This window comes from Callospermophilus lateralis, unplaced genomic scaffold (assembly GCF_048772815.1).
Source record: "Callospermophilus lateralis isolate mCalLat2 unplaced genomic scaffold, mCalLat2.hap1 Scaffold_11037, whole genome shotgun sequence".
Lineage (NCBI taxonomy): Eukaryota > Metazoa > Chordata > Mammalia > Rodentia > Sciuridae > Callospermophilus > Callospermophilus lateralis.
Window position 1 is genome coordinate 20001 of NW_027511285.1, and position 6632 is coordinate 26632.

Here is a 6632-nt window from a genome sequence, read left to right on the forward strand (position 1 = left end):
CACTGAGGGTGGGCCGCACCCAACCCAGCCCCTCTGCCAACCGGCCGCCGAGACAACGAGGGGGGATCTGCGGTACAGGCAAGCACAAGGCTTCTTGAGCGTTCGCGGCCGGGGACACCCAAAGCCCCATCGCCTCGGGGGCCCGACCGGCCCCAGCTCGGCGTCCCGCCACCATCGCTCACACGCCCGGGCAACGTCTCCTTCCCCCACCGGAGAGAGGGAAGAGCGCCCGGGCGCCCGCTCGCCTAACACTCCCCACACCACTCGGCGCTGGGGACGACAACGCGACACCCTCCCCCACGGAGAGGGAACGGGCAACGCTGCCGAGCTTACCGCCTCGATCCCCCGAAAGAAGCGACACCGCTCTTCCCTTCAGGCACTCGCCTCGGAAACCCCCACAGACGGGGCGAGACCGACAGCGAGGCGGCGGCCGGCCGCGGCAGCGGCACTGGGATCGGGAGCAGCACACACCGGCTCAGCCTCAGGCACCTCAGGAAACAACCCGGAGCGCCCCTGGAGCACCGAAGCAGAGGCGCACCGTCGCGCCGAGGCAGCACGGTGGCAGCCCTCCCCCGCGCCGGGGAGGGCCACACACACGGCCCTTGGCCGCCCAGGGGGGGCGGCGAGCGAGAAGCACCCGCTACGTCAGAGGACCCCAGGAGCGAGGTCGAGGCCGGATTCCGCACCCCCGCCCTTCCCCGCACCGCGAACGGGCGGGGAGGCAAGGCGAGGGGCCCGCGGGCAGGACGAGAAGAGTCGGCCCATTCGCCATGAATGTCCGTCCCTCGCCTGGCGCGGCTTTGGTCCGGCCCAGGAGAGCGCAAAGTCACCACATCGATCAGCAGAGTGGGCGGGAGAGGCCCAGGGAGCAGGGGGAGACCCGGCGAGGACCGCTTCTAAGAGGAGCCTGCTACGGCCTCGCCGGCCCCACACCCCAGGGAGAGCGGCCGACGACACGGAACGGGGAACGCCTGACACGCGGCTCGGAGCCATGGAAGCAAGCGTCGTCACGCCACCCTCGGTGCCCGCAGCGAGGAGCGCACGGGCGGTAAAGGACCACCCGCCACCTACCCCCGCCGCCCTCCGGCGCCAGAAGGCCGGCCGGCCAGAGGCGGCACCACCGCGAGGGCGCTCCAGGTGCGCCAAAGAGCCGTCGCACGCAGGCCCAGGCAAGCAGCTCAAGAGGGAACGGGTCCGGGCCACCCCATCAGCCCAGAGCCCCGCACGCACCCGGAGGCCCAAGCTCCCTCGCTCTGGCGTGTGCCGCCAGAGGACAACGTGTCAGCACCTACCCGATGGCAGAAAACGGCCAACTCGGGCCAAAACAATCGCGACCGGGGCAACGGGGAACAGTTCACTCACCACTGCCGCCTTCCCTGAACACAGTCACGGTCAGCGGACCGCGAAATCGAGCCCATCACCGAGATCCAGAGCCCCTAGGGACAACTGGTCGACCCTCGTTGACGAAGGCAAAGACAAGAGACGGGGACCGCCATCCCCAGCGAGCAGGACCGGGGAGGGGGGTGGGGAAGGGCGGACGGGGAACACGTCCGAAGGACGCCGGGCGTAGCCAACAGGACAAGCCCCGGGCAGCGGGCCCCCGAAGAGGCAATGCGGCAAGGCCGGGCGAGCACACCCGCCTGGCCCGCCCGGTGAAGCCCCGCAGCCCCGCGGCCAAAACCCGCGAGAGAGAGGGAGAGGAAGCGGGAGAAAAATATGACAGAAGTCCCGGCGACCGACCCAGACCGGGCAAAGCGAAGCCCGTGGCGGCGAAGGAACCGCTCAGACTGCCACCCGAGGCGCCCGCGGCCCGGACCGTGCAGGGAGAGAAGACAACCGACACACACACAGTAAGCCTGCAGGTCCAATATCCCGCCAACGGGCCACAACGGCCCAGCCCAGCGTGACCGAGACAGTTCCGCTGGCGCCGCCCAGCTCCTGGAACTCTGTCTCGGCCACCGCCGCCGAATATCACGCCTTGGAGACTTCCGATGATCCGACGCTCCTATAAAAGCGGCCACCAGGGGGAGCTCGACAACCGTCAACCAAATCAGGAGGAAGGGACGCGGAACCTCGGTCGGCGTCAGCGGGATCCGCCCCGCAGGGGTCGTAGAAAGTCACCCGGACACGTCCCACCAGCCGGGTCGCCCCGCCAGGGCCCCCCCCCCCACAGCGGCGGGCACGAGACGCAGGCAGATCGGCCCAGCACCCCTAGAGAATCCGGCGGGGGACACGGGCGGTGTGGGACTTCAAAACCGAAACCACCACGGTGAAGCCACTATTAGACAGGCAGACTAGCTGCTAGGCCACGGTCCGATCCATCCAGAGAATGGAGGAATTGACAGAAACATGTAAAAACCCGTCGAAATCGGTGGCTGGGGAATTTGATCTGCTGGTCTTTGGGCTCGGTGTTTCCGCCTGTCTCTGTACCAAAAAAAAAAAAAAAAAAAAAAAAAATGGGAAGATGAACAGCCTCTGAGAAACCTTCCTCCTCTGTGTCTGTGGTTCAGTGCCAGAGGGCCGGCCTAGCACATAGGAGGCACTGGGTTTGAGCCTTAGCGCGGCATACAAAAAGGAACAAAGTCGAAAGAAGGCGTGCTGTCCACCTACAACTACTCTAAAAAAGAAAAAAAAAAAAAAAGAATACTGATCATAATAGGAATAAGGATTCTTCCTTGGGGAGTTCTATTTTCTCTGCCTGGCCACGTTATCTTTTTTTTTTTTTTTTTTTTTTTTTTTTTTTTTTTTTTTAAGAGAGAGTGAGAGAGAATTTCAATATTTACTTTTTTTTTTTTTTTTTTTTAACAACATCTTTGTTTGTGTGCTGAGGACCGAACCCGGGCAACTGCAACTGCAACTGCGCTACCGCTTGAGCCACATCCCCAGCCCCCTTTTTAACTTTTACTTATTTTTCTTTTGTAAAGACAGAGAGGAGGAGGAGGAGGGGGGAGAGAGAGAGAGGGAAGAGGGGGGTGGAGAGAGAGGAGAGAGAGAGAGAGAGAGAGAGAGAGAGAGAGAGAGAGAGAATATTTTTTTTTAATGTTTATTTTTCAGTATGCGGTGGGCACAACATCTTTATTTTATTTTACGTGGTGCTGAGGATCGAACCCAGCGCCCCGCGCATGCCGCGGGAGCGCATTACCACTTGAGGCACATCTCCAGCCCATTAATTCTTATTTGAATTTGTGTTTTTATTTACCTATTTATTTACCTGAGTAAGAAATGAGCATTTTCTTGAACCGAAAGTCATTTTCCACCGGGTCACAGAGCCAAATTTTACGTTTAGGCACATGGTAATAAGAAGCTGTAACAGGGCGCTAAGAGCGGCTGCCTTGGCTAAAAAGCGTGGGCCCTTGCCCCAGAGCGAAACAACAACGACAACGGGGGGGGGGGGGGGGGGCGGGGGGGGGCGGGGAAGAATCAAACAAATAATGCAATCAATCCATGGGCCAAGGACCTGAACAGATACTTCTCAGAAGTGGATTAAGACACTCCTATAAAAGCGGCCACCAGGGGGAGCTCGAAAACCGTCAACAAAATCAGGCGGAAGGGTCGGTGTCAGCGGGATCCCCTTCGCAGGGGTCGTAGAAAGTCACCTGGACACGTCCCACCAGCCGCCCCACCCCCACCCCGCCAGGGTGCCCCGCAGCAGCGGGAGGCGCCGGCAGTCTGCCCAGCACCCCCAGAGAATCCGGCGGGGGACACGGGCGGTGTGGGACTTCAAAACCGAAACCACCACGGTGAAGCCACAATTAGACAGGCAGACTAGCTGCTAGGCCACGGTTCATCCATCCAGACAATGTAGGAATTGACAGAAACATGTCAAAATCAGTTTGAAATCGGTTGCTTGGGAATTTGATCTGCTTGTCTTTGGGCTTTGTGTTTCCTCCTTTTTCTGTACAAAAAAAAAAAAAATTGGAAGATGACCAGCCTCTGAGAATCCTTTCTTGTCTAGGGTCTGTCTGTGTCTTTGGGTCAGTAGCAGAGGGCCGGCCTGGCACAGAGTTTGAGCCTTAGCACGCCATACAAAAAGGAACAAATCATCGAACAAATCATCACAAGGATTCTTCCTTGTGAAGTTGTATTTTGTCTGTTTGACCGTTTTATCTTTTTTTTTTTTTTTTTTGTATCTTTATTTTTATTGATCTATCAATATCACAGAGCCAAATTTTACATTTAGACACTTGGTAATAAGAAGCTGTAACAGGGCTCTAAGAGAGGCTGCCTTGGCTAAAAAGCATGGTCTGTTGCCCTAGACTGAAACACCACATGCTCTGGGATAAATAAAGCTGGAGAAAGGTTGCAAGAGCACTTCATGGTGTTGTCAGTCTGGTGTTGTGGCTCAGTGGTACAGTACTTACCAAGTACGCATGAGGCACAGGGTTCAATCCCGGGCACCACATTGAAATCATCATCATCATCATCATCACCTAAATAAACAAGATAAACATATGTATTTTTTTATCTGTTTGTTTATTTATTGGAGGAGGCCTGTAAGGAGGGATTGAACTCAGGGGCACTCACTGACTACTGAGCCACATCCCCTAGCCCTACCTATCTAGTATATTACTTAGAGACAGGGTCTCACTGAGTTGCTTAGTGTCTCACTTTTGCTGAGGGTGGCTTTAAACTCTGGATCCTCCTGCCTCAGCTGTGTGTGTGTGTGTGTGTGTGTGTGTGTGTGTGAGAGAGAGAGAGAGAGAGAGAGAGAGAGAAGCCTGTCTGGGATGACAGGCATAGGCCACTGTACCCAGTCACTTATTTATTTTATTTTTAGTATGACTTCAAGGTACACACAAGACAATCACTGCCAGGCGTAGGAGGAACATAGCACATTGATAAACAGTCAGATCTTTGAGGAAGCATTAAACAATCTTAAGGTAGTGTGCAAGTCATTCAATAACCTCAAAATACCTACATGAGGGTTGGAATTGTAGCTCAGTGGTAGAGTGCTTGCCTTGCATTCGTGAGGCCCTGGGTTCAATCCTCAGCACCACATAAAAATAAATAAACAAAAATAAAGACATTGTGTCCATCAACAGCTATAACTAACTAACTAACTAACTAACTAACTAACTAAATAAATAAATAAATAAATAAATACCTGCATGAAAACCACAGAGAATTAAAGGAAAAGATGGATAAATCTATTATGGCAAGGAGATGAGAACACTCGTCCCTTAGCAGCTGAGGACGACTTAGGCCATAAATAAATAATCAGGAACAAAGGACAGCAGAACTACATCACGAACAACCCACACCTAATGGGCACGTTCAGAACACTGCAAGGCCACCACTGCACAGCAGACATTCTTTTCAAGTGAATACGGAATGTTTACCAAAGTTGACCATAGAATGGAACATAAACCAAATCTCGACAAAGTCTAAAAGATGAAATCACACCACAACTCTTCTCTGAACAACACAAAAGTAAGCTGGAGGTCGTAGCATGTCGGCCACTGCCAGGATTCATTTCAAGAACGGGATGAAACCCAAAGAAAGTATAAACCTGTACATTCACAAATCTCAGGGAGAAATAGCCGCATCCATCTGTCACAAACTCTTGAGAGGGGCGGGTCAGGGGTCAAGGTGAGATTGAAATACCCAAATACCCCCAACAAAGTGCCAACTTTATCAAACCAGTAGCCTAGATAAAGCAGGTACTTGTACTACGCCTTCTCGGTGACATTGTGGGGTTTTTTTGGGTTTTTTGGGGGGGGGGGAGGGGGAGGGGGGAGGGGTGCGGGGAAGGGTGGTTCCCGCCACTTTGGGTTCCTACCGCTTTGTCTGCAAGGGAAAATTTGTTTCCTGCCAGGCTGGGGTGCCAGTTATCAGGGCGGGGAAGTAAGATTCTTACACTAAACCGGGCTTGCTTGGGGCAGGTCTCAGTTCTGATTTACATAACAACAGGCAGGGCAAAGTCTCTCCCACTGCCCCTGAAGGAAGAAAAATGTGGCCTCTCCAGGCTGTTCACAATTCCCAACCTGTTTTAAGGGTCAGTTTGTCTCTCTAACTCTGCATTTATGCTGACCGATTGGTTTAAAACTACACTAAGAGGTTAATTTGAATATCATTTGTTTCAGAGCACTTGTTCAATGTGTCTGCCAGCATTTAATTTCTCTCTCCTGATGTTCCTTAATAACCTGATTGCTTTGGCCTCCTTCTCCTGGATTATGTGTAACTTGCCCCCCTTTGGTATAAAAAGAAACCCAGGAGGAGATTGATCCTAAAGAAAAGGGGTGCTCCACTAAGTGAGAAACTGAAAATCAAGCGATTAAAAAGAGTTTGGTGTAGAGAAAGAGAGGGGTGTGTGTGTGTGTGTGTGTGTGTGTGTGTGTGTGTGTGTGTGTGTGTTATAGAGAGAGAAGGGGAGAGTCTCTTGTACTTCAGGGTTTTTGTCTGTCTGACTGTCTGTCTGTCTGTCTGTCTGTGTGTGTGTGTGTGTGTGTGTTATAGAGAGAGAAGGGGAGAGTCTCTTGTACTTCAGGGTTTTTGTCTGTCTGACTGTCTGTCTGTCTGTCTGTCTGTCTGTCTGTTTGTTGTCTAATAATTACAGTGTTTCAGTTGGAAGCTCTGCCCTGGGTAATTCTTTCCAGCTCTTAGAAAGTAGTAACTGTGGTTATGTTCATTTC